Source organism: Penaeus monodon, chromosome 1 (genome assembly GCF_015228065.2).
Source record: "Penaeus monodon isolate SGIC_2016 chromosome 1, NSTDA_Pmon_1, whole genome shotgun sequence".
Lineage (NCBI taxonomy): Eukaryota > Metazoa > Arthropoda > Malacostraca > Decapoda > Penaeidae > Penaeus > Penaeus monodon.
The window spans coordinates 21,090,172-21,100,171 of record NC_051386.1 but is presented as its reverse complement, the minus strand read 5'-3'; positions in this window follow the sequence as shown (position 1 = coordinate 21,100,171).

The following is a 10,000-nucleotide window of genomic DNA, read 5'->3' as shown; positions in this document are numbered from 1 at the left end:
TCACCAATATGCAAGTGAGATGTTGCACTGTTTTACAGGTAATTACTATGGAGTGGGGTCTGCAATGTGTCACTATATTGTTTTTAGAATTGATATCTATCTATCCATCTATCCATTTATCTATCTATCTATCTATCTATTTATCTATCTATCTATTCATCTATCTACCTATATCTATCAATCTATCTACTTATGTATATATATATATATATATATATATATATATATATATATATATATATATATATATATATATATATATATATATATATTATTCAACAGCCATTCATTCCATGTCAAAACTTGAGCCTTTATCACTTCGTCATTGAGAGGTTATTTGGCACCCTTGCCCGACTGGTTCCCTCCCTAATCAACGGCGCTGTTGCCACGGCGACGACTTCACGACAACTGCGCCTTGACCGCTCTTAGTTTTTTTTCGCCATGAGCCAGCAGTCAGAGCGCAGGCATTTTGCAACTGCAGCGCGGGAGCTTTGAAATCAGGGCGACGACTGCCTCAACCACTAGACCATATGATTATATAGACACACACACGCACGCACGCACACACACACACACACACACACACACACACACACACACACACACACACACACACACACGCACACACACACACACACACACACACACACACACACACACCTATATATACATATACATATACATACATACATACATACATACATACATATATATATATATATATATATATATATATATATATATATATATATATATATATATATAAAATTGCTTTCCCTTTTTTGAATGTGTAATTTGTTCTTCATTTTGCGTGCAAGCAAGACCGCATTTTCATAAATATGCCGGTAAATATTGGGCCAAATTTTATTGATGTTCTGTCGAGAGGAAGAGTAATTTTTATGTCGATTCGAATCACAGAGTTCTTGCATTGTAAATAACTTATTCTATACGGATCTAATAGACTGGGAGGAGGGTGAGAGAGGGAGGGAAGGAGAGAGGGAGGGGAGAGAGAAAGAGAGAGAAAAAGATAGATAGATAGATAGATAGATAGACAGATAGATAAATAGACATATATATATATATATATATATATATATATATATATATATATATATATATATATAGATAGAAGATAGAAGATAGAGAGAGAGAAGAGAGAGAGAAGAGAGAGAGAGAGAGAGAGAGAGAGAGAGAGAGAGAGAGAGAGAGGAGAGAGAGAGAGAGAGAGAGAGAGAGAGAGAGAGAGAGAGAGAGAGAGAGAGAGAGAGAGAGAGAGAGAGAGAGAGAAAGACATACAAAGACAAAGACAAACAAACACACTGAGACATTAATAAAGAAAGTAAAAAAAAAAAAATATATAAAAATAAAAGGAAAAGAAAGTAAACAACAACAGCAAAGAAATAGTAGAAAAAATATGTAAAAAAAACGATTTTGTAAAAAAAAAAAAAAAAAAAAACTTCTTATGCGAACTGATTTCTTCAAAAACATATTGACAGTTTCACACACATAATTCGACATTGAAAACAAGTGTCCACATGTCAGTTAATTCTCAGCCATTCATGTCAAAATCGAATTTCAAAATCAAAATCAAATCGTGAAAGTAAAAAAAAAATGAACTGAAATATAGAAAAATAAACAGAACTGGAAACAGATTTAATTAAAGTAAATGAAAACAGATGTGATGGCAAAATGCGATTAATGAGTAGAAATGTTTCAAGAAATGATAACGATAATTAAGAAATGAAAGTAGGAATTGAATTGAAAGAAGTGACATAAGGAGATCTAAAACGGGTCATGCATGATGATGATAATAATGGCAATAACGATAATGATAAAAATAATGATAGTAATAATAATGATAATGATTATAATGAAAATAATAGTAATAGGAATGATGGTGATGGTATCCCATCCTTTAAAAAATTATTCCTAAAATGAAGGAATGGCTTAGTAAAAAGAAAAAAAAAAGAAAAAAAAAAATCACGGACCCTTAAAACAAAAGATTATTGCCTGAAATGAAGGAAACCTACAATGAAACATATTTCTAAATAATGATGCACTAAAAAAAACTTACCATCTCTCTCTCTACTCTGCAGTGGCTTATACTTAAAGACTCTTGTATCCTCTTCTCTCTCTCTCTCTCTCTCTCTCTCTCTCTCTCTCTCTCTCTTTTTTTTTTTTTTCTCTCTCTCTCTCTCTCTCTCTCTTAAATTGAAGGGATGGCTTAACTAAAAGAAAAAGAAAAAAAATCTTGTTATCCCATCCTTAAAAGAAAAGAAAAGAAAAAGAAAAAGAAAAAAACTTAAAATAAAGGAATGGCTTAGCAAAAAAAAAAAAAAAAGAAAACAAAAAAGAAAAAGAAAAAAAAGCTGGGTAACCCATCCTTAAAAAAAGAAAAGAAAAAAAAGAAAGAAAGAAAGAAAGAAAAAAAAAACAAAAGGAATGGCTTAAACGAAACCACCGCAAAAGATTAGCGAGCTTTTGGTGTCCCTGCTACAGTCCCCTCGGGGGTGGGGGTGGGGGGGGTGATGGGGGGGGGAGGAGAATCGGCGGACAATTAAACCAAATTGACTTTATTACGTTGGCTAATTGTGCGAACGAAAATCGAAAAATGGTTTGCGATCGATATAAACCGCGGGAGAAACGGTGATAAAGAGGGTGTGAAGGAGAGATGATAGTGTGAAGGGATAATGAAAAGGGAAGAAAGAGTGGGTTCGATGAGAAGGGAAAAGGAAGGGAAGAAAATGGGGGAAGAGGAGGAGGAGGAGATGGGGAGAAGAAAGAGAGAATAAAGTGGAGAGAGAGGAAAGAATGAAGGTGAAAGAGAAGGGAATGGGATGAAAAGAACAGGAAGAAGGAAGAGGAGACGGAAGGAAAGGAGAAAGTGAGGAAGAAGCAAGGAGGAGGAGAAGAAGAGGAAGGAGTAAGAGGGGATTAGGAGAAGGAAGAAGGAGGAAGTAAGGTAGATAAGAATAAGAAAGAAGAGGAAGAAGAGGCCGAGAAGAAGAAGTGGTAAGTAAAAAGTAGAGAGAAAACTGTAAACATATGAAGAGAGGAAAAAGAAGAAAAATACGAAAGAGAAGGGGAAGTGGAGAATGTGATGATAACGTGATTAAAGAGGAGGTAAATAAGTTACTTGATTTTGTTTTACATTGTTACAATATCTTTTATGTATTCTCTCTCTCTCGGTTTCTTTCTCTTCCTCTCTCCTCCCCCTTTTCTGTCTTTCTCCGTTCTCCCGCCTTTTGTCTCGCATTGTCTCTCTATCTCTTTCCTTCCTTCCTTCTTTCACCCATTCTCTCTTTCTCCCTCTTTCTTCTTTCTCCCCCTCTCCCTCTGTCCTTTCCTCCTCCCTCCCTCATTTCTTCTCTCTCCTTCCCTCCCTTCCTCCATTTTTCTCCCCTTTCTTCTTCAGCCCACCTTTCTCCACTTCTCCCTCCCTCCCTATCTCTATATTCCCTTCCACACCCTTTATTTCCCTCTTTCATTCTCCCTCTCTCTCCCACTCTCTCTCTCTCTCATTCACTTTTCGCCCTACAAAATATTTCAGAAGTCTTATCTATTTCTCATTATTATCAATATTACTATTTTTGCTACTACTGTTTTTTTTTCTGCCAGGTATATCTTGCTATATAAACGCAGTAATAGTAAGGACAATAATAATAATGATAACAATAATAACAACAATAATAATTTAAAAATCATGACCGTGATGATGCTCTTCGTGATAATAGTGATAATGATGATAATGATAATAAATGATAATAATCCTGCTACACGTCAAAAACAGCTTTGCAGGTCAATGTGAAATCCTTCTCTGAAAGGACTTCAATTCACTAGTTACAGACAGTAACCCCGACTGTAGGCCTACTCTAGCACCGTACCGCAGGCAGGGCTCAAACCCCCTCATTTGAAGGCCCTCCTGGTTCCCTAGAGCGTGTTTTACCACTGCAGTTAAGAATTGTATTGTAATAGTGATACTATTTTGAAAAAAAGAAAGATAGTGCAGATACGAATTAACTGAATGATATGAAGTTAAAGAAAAATGCATGAGGTTCAAGAAAAACAAACAAAAAAAAACTACTTATATAACGTATTTTCATATATCCACTCACTTGAGAATGTCAGAGAGAAAAAAACAAACAGGTAAACAGATAAATACGGCTAGACTAAAGCAAAGAGACAAAAATAATAGAGGTAAAGAAAAACAAGAATATGAGCGAAAAATAACAATTGAGAAAAAAAAACAGCCAAGCAAATATATGAAGTTATCTCTCCCTCTCTCTTACCTTAGTTATCTCTTCCTCTCTCTTACCCTAGTTATCTCTCACCCTTCCTTTGGTTATCAGAAGTTCTCTCTTTCGCCCAATCTCCGAAACCGGGCGAACGAACCACTGAACGAAGCACCAAACCCGCTAAAACGAAATCACAAGGAACCCAAACCGAACCGCGAATCCGAAGCAACTTCGATGCTTCAAAAAAAAACTACACTAAAAACAACTCCCTTCTTCTTATAAAAACGACCGAGACTTTCGACCTTAAACGCACAGCAAACGCTCGTGTGGTATGATCTTATCTTGGACCCTGTCGTTCCCCGTCTGAATAATATAGCGTCGTTTGCATTTCGTTGTAATCATAAGCCTGATCGGAGGACTCGGCGCGTTATCACAAGCGTCGTGGTGGGATAATTGTGGCCATTAGCATAGGAATGGCGTCAGAGTACAGGGAGAGGTGACTGCACTGTGGTCTCGAGGGCGCGTGGCTTCCGTTCCGACAGAAGTTGGGGAAGGATGTTTGGGCAAAGGATGTGAAGAATACGTGCTAAACAAAATCAGTGAATGTAATAAGATAAAGCAATTGAGTAAAACAACACAGGGGAGAAATGGGGGTGGGAGAATAAAAACGCGTGAGTATCTTGGAAGTTTTATTTTTATATATATTGCTCAGTCGGGGCACGATGTTCTGAGGAAGTAGTGTACGTACCTTACGTGGGGGCCTAGTGGGGGTTGGGGCCTTAGTGGGGGTTTGCTAAGGGTGGGGGTGGGGGTAGGGGTAGGGTGGAGGTGGGAGTAGGGGTAGGGTGGGGGTATGCTAAGGGTGCAGATGTAAGTATTCTGAGTGTGCGTGCGTACGAGTGTTGGTGAGAGAGAGAGAGAGAGAGAGAGAGAGAGAGAGAGAGAGAGAGAGAGAGAGAGAGAGAGAGAGAGAGAGAGGAGAGAGGGGGGGGGGGAAGAGAAAGAGAGAAAAAGGAAGAGAGAGAAAGAAATAGACAAATAGATAGATAGAGAGAAAGATCTTTCATCCAATATGCTAGAAATCCAGATTACACTTCTAGGGTCGTTTATTTATATAAAATACAGAGTAATAATAAATAATAAGAGGAATATTAATAATAAAAGATAAACGTGAATATGTAAAAGGGACAATATTCTTCCTCAGTTTAACTAAAAAGACAATATTCTTTCGCGAAAAGAATATTGTCCTTTTATACAAATAGAAAGCCATTACATAATAAGTATTGCGTAAAGGAAATTTGGCCATGTTAGTTAAAATGATATTTTTCTCTTACTTATTACCTGTCCTTCTGAGTCAACGCGATTTTCTGCTCAGAAAAAAAAACATACATAATATAAACAAGAACAAAATATGATACAAAGGTTATTAGCGTAATGACATACATACCATTAACAACGAAACTTAGATATGGTTATTACCAGTATAGTGACATGCATTATGGTATTACTAGTACACTGATATACATAGCATGAACAACGAAACATGATATGATTATCATTTACAGAATGAATGATACATAATTTTTTTTTTACTTTTGTTTTTCTTCCGTTTGTCAATATAACGAAAATGATTATGAATGATCTGCTATGAATGTGATTTATATAGAAACCTTTTTTTTCATTTCTATTCACCTGTTTTGTGTTTTATAATGTGAAGCTCAGAGAGAGATAGAGAAAAAATAGAATTCATCACAATAATGACGAGATTAGAGAAAAAGAGAAAGGGAAAAGCGAGAAATAAGAGAGGAAGAAATATTTATTAGAGAAAGAAAGAAGAAAACAAAAATGAAAATTGAACAAATATATATAATAGGGAAAAAGAACACATATCGGTAAAAAAAATTAGACAGAAGAGACAGAAAAAGAGAAAAACGGAAACAATAAAGGATCAGAAGAGAAAAATAAAAGAGAATTAAAGACAGAAAGAGAGGCAGATAAAAACAGATACAAAAAAGAAGATTAAGACGAGAAGACGGATTAAGGGGAAGGGAAGGGGAAGGGGAAGAAAGGGGGGGGGGGGGGGAGACAACGGCCTGTCACTGCTCGTTAGGCAGATCTTCCTGACCTGTGACGTCACCAAAGGTCATAGAGCACGAAGAGAGAGAGAGAGAGAGAGAGAGAGAGAGAGAGAGAGAAGAGAGAGAGAGAGAGAGAGAGAGAGAGAGAGAGAGAGAGGAGAGAGAGAGAGAGAGGAGAGAGAGAGAGAAAGACGGAGGAGAGGAGAGAGAGAGAGAGAGAAGAGAGAGAGAGAGAGAGAGAGAGAGAGAGAGAGAGAGAGAGAGAAAGAAGGTATGAAGACCAACTTGTGTTCTTTACATTTTTTGCAATACCACTGCATTGTTATGTATGTTCATTATTGTTTTCACTCCCACTGCAATCCTTACCATCAGCAAAAGGAATACATCTTTATAACTTCGGCGAATTCTATTAATCATTGAAATTCCAAGATATGTTAATTTGACACCAAGTAATCTAATTGTATGGATTTCAACAATCTTCTCTCGGTAAATGTAATAATAATAATAATAATAATAATAATAATAATAATAATAATAATAATAAGTACCGTTACATGCTAACCCTGACATTATATAAATAAACACAATTTTACTACACTTCATTGTTATCAGATTTCGTAAATAAACCTCAAGTCAATATAAATACAAATAACAAGTTATTATTACATTGTTAATAACGAGAAGAAAGACATTGGGGTGTTTGTTTGTTTGTTTTCTTAATATAGGAACAATATATAGTATCATTATCCAAGAGTGAAGGTAAGAACACATGTACTGTACAACAGCTTTTTGTTGTCACACAGGAGAGTAGGAGAGAGAGAGAGAGAGAGAGAGAGAGAGAGAGAGAGAGAGAGAGGAGAGAGGGAGAGAGAGAGGAGAGAGAGAGAGAGAGAGAGAGGGAGAGAGAGAGATAGGGAGAGAGGGAGGAGAGAGAGAGAGGAAGGAGAGACGGAGAGAGAGAGAGAGAGAGAGAGAGAGAGAGAGAGAGAGAGAGAGAGAGAAGAGAGAAGGGGGAGGAAGAGAGAGAGAAGAGAGAGAGAAGGGGTGAGAGAAGAGGAGAGAGAGAGAGAGGAGAAGAGGGGGAGGAGAGAGGAAGAGGAGGAGGAAAGAGAGAGAGAGAAAGAAAAGGAACAAGGAGAGAGAGAGAGAGGGGGGGGGGACGTTAAACCCAGAAGAGAAAGGCAATGAAAGAGTTAAAGAAAATGAAGACGAAGGCAAGGAGAGTCAAAGAACAAGAAGAAAGAGGCAAGAAAAAGAGTTAAAGAAAAGGAAGAGGAGGAAAGGGGAGAGAGAAACTGCCTGAAAAAGCCAATTTAACAGCATGACGCGTGCGATCCGAGAGGCGGAGAGGCCGGCCGGTTCATCCAACGCGATCCAATGGCCTTCTTGCTGAGGTTCCTAATTACCTCGTTACTTCAGGTCCGTCGAGGTTGTTTCAGCCAACGACCTTCTCAGAGTTGCTAGATCACTGCACTGGTTTATTTTTCATTTATCCATTTATTTTTTTTATCCACTTATTTTATTATTTTATTTGTGAACTATTTATGATTGTTGTGATCATGATGATAAGAGCAAGTACTGTACGTAACGGTAATGTTGTTGTTAATTCTAAGAGGTGTTATACTTTTCATTGTTGTTATCATTATAGTTTTCTTTGATTTGATTGCTTTATCGTTATTATCTTATCATCTTATTGCTATTAGTGTATTAATCTATTAATTATATAATATATCATGATTTTCTTATAGTTATTCTGAGCATTATCATGACTTTAATAATTGTTTGTATTATCATTATTTTTATACTATTATTATAATCAGTATTACTGTTATTAAAGTGATTATTTTCATCTGTTTTATTATGATAAGTTTCCTCATGAGCATTAACAATATTACTGTAATCATTATAATTTACGTTTGCATGAACATAATCACTTTATCATAATCAGTTGCTATTGTTATTTTCATCGTTATTGTTAATATCACTAACACCATTAGTATCACATACCATTACTATCAACACCTTATCACTATCACTATTACGAACATAATTACTATCATTATCAAAACGTCAATATTACTGTCACTATCATTACAATTAACACTAACGTTGTTTAACATTAATCATAATTCGTTTATACAGAAGTATTAGATTATAAATTGATGAAAATGAATATCATATAATGTAACGGTAAATATCTTGCTTTATGCAATTAATCAGCCTTATCAAAAGTAAAGATTATCAGTGAATGAGTGTTTTGCATAGTTAAAGCATCAATGTATCTTACATCGAGAAGAATCTAAAAAGAATCTAAAAAAAGAAAAAGAAGATGAAGAAGAAACACACACACACACACACACACACACACACACACACACACACACACACACACACACACACATTATGTCGGTTAGTTCATCTTAAAAACGCATGGATTTATGAATTTTATCCAAAACGTATATAAAAAAAAAATCCTCGGGACGTAATAGAGAAATAGATCAAAACCGCTTAATTGTATGAAAAAAAAACACATTTTTTGAACATTCTATTCCCCCCAAAAAAAAATCAAAACAATGAATTTTATTTATTAGTAAAAAAAAAAAAAAAAAAAAAAAAAAACGAGGAATATTATTCAATGCAAAAAAAGAAGAAGAAAAAAAAGAGGAATCTTATTCTATACAAAAAAAAAAAGGTTATTCAATTCTATATAAAAAAGGACTCGTTCTCAACCTCAGTGGACAATGAACCTTACTCAGAAACTCATTAATCAAAAAAAAAAAAAAAAAACAGTCGCACTCCCCCCCCCACCCCCAAAAGCAATCAAGCAAACAAACAAATAAGCAAATTAATAGACGGATATATAAACAGATTACTCGATAAATAGAATAACGTAAAATCAAATAAAATAATTCCGGAACCGTTCGAACACCACTAAAAAAAATCATCGAAAATAAAAACAATAGATAAACAAATGAATTAATAAAAATATACATCGCGTATGAAAAAAAAAAAACGCGTCAAAATAAACAAATAAATGAAAAATAGACATCGAAAATAAAAATAAAGCGCATTCCAAAAAAATAATGAAAATAAACAGAACAAAAGAAAAAAAAATCGAAAATAAAACAAAAGAAAAGAAAAAAATCGAAAATAAAAATATAAATGCATTCCAACATCTACAATATATATGTATATATATATATATATATATATATATATATATATTATATATATATAATATATATATATATTTTTTTTTTTTTTTTTTTTTTTTTTTTTTTTTTTTCCTGTAACTAGATTATATTGAAACAAGTAAGTATGTGGGTGGGCAGGTAGGGAGGTGGGCAAAGGAGCGGGTAGGCAAGTAGGTAGGGAAGTGGGTAGGTGGGCAGGTAGGTAGGTTGCGCAAACGAGAAAGGTGGGTAGGTAGGTAGGTAGGTAGGTAGCTAGCTTGTTAGGTAGGTGGGTAAGTAGGTAGGGGGGTGGGTAGGTGGTGAGTGGGTAGGTAGGTAGGTAGGTGGGCAGGTAGGGAGGTGGGTGAGAAAGCAGGCAGGCAGGCAGGTAGCTAACTAGCTAGGCAGGTAGGTAGGTAGGTAGAGAGCTAGGTAAGTGGATAGTTAGGGAGGTAGGGAGGTAAGTAGGTGGGTAGATGGGCTGGCATGCAGGTAGGGAGGTGGGTAGCTAATC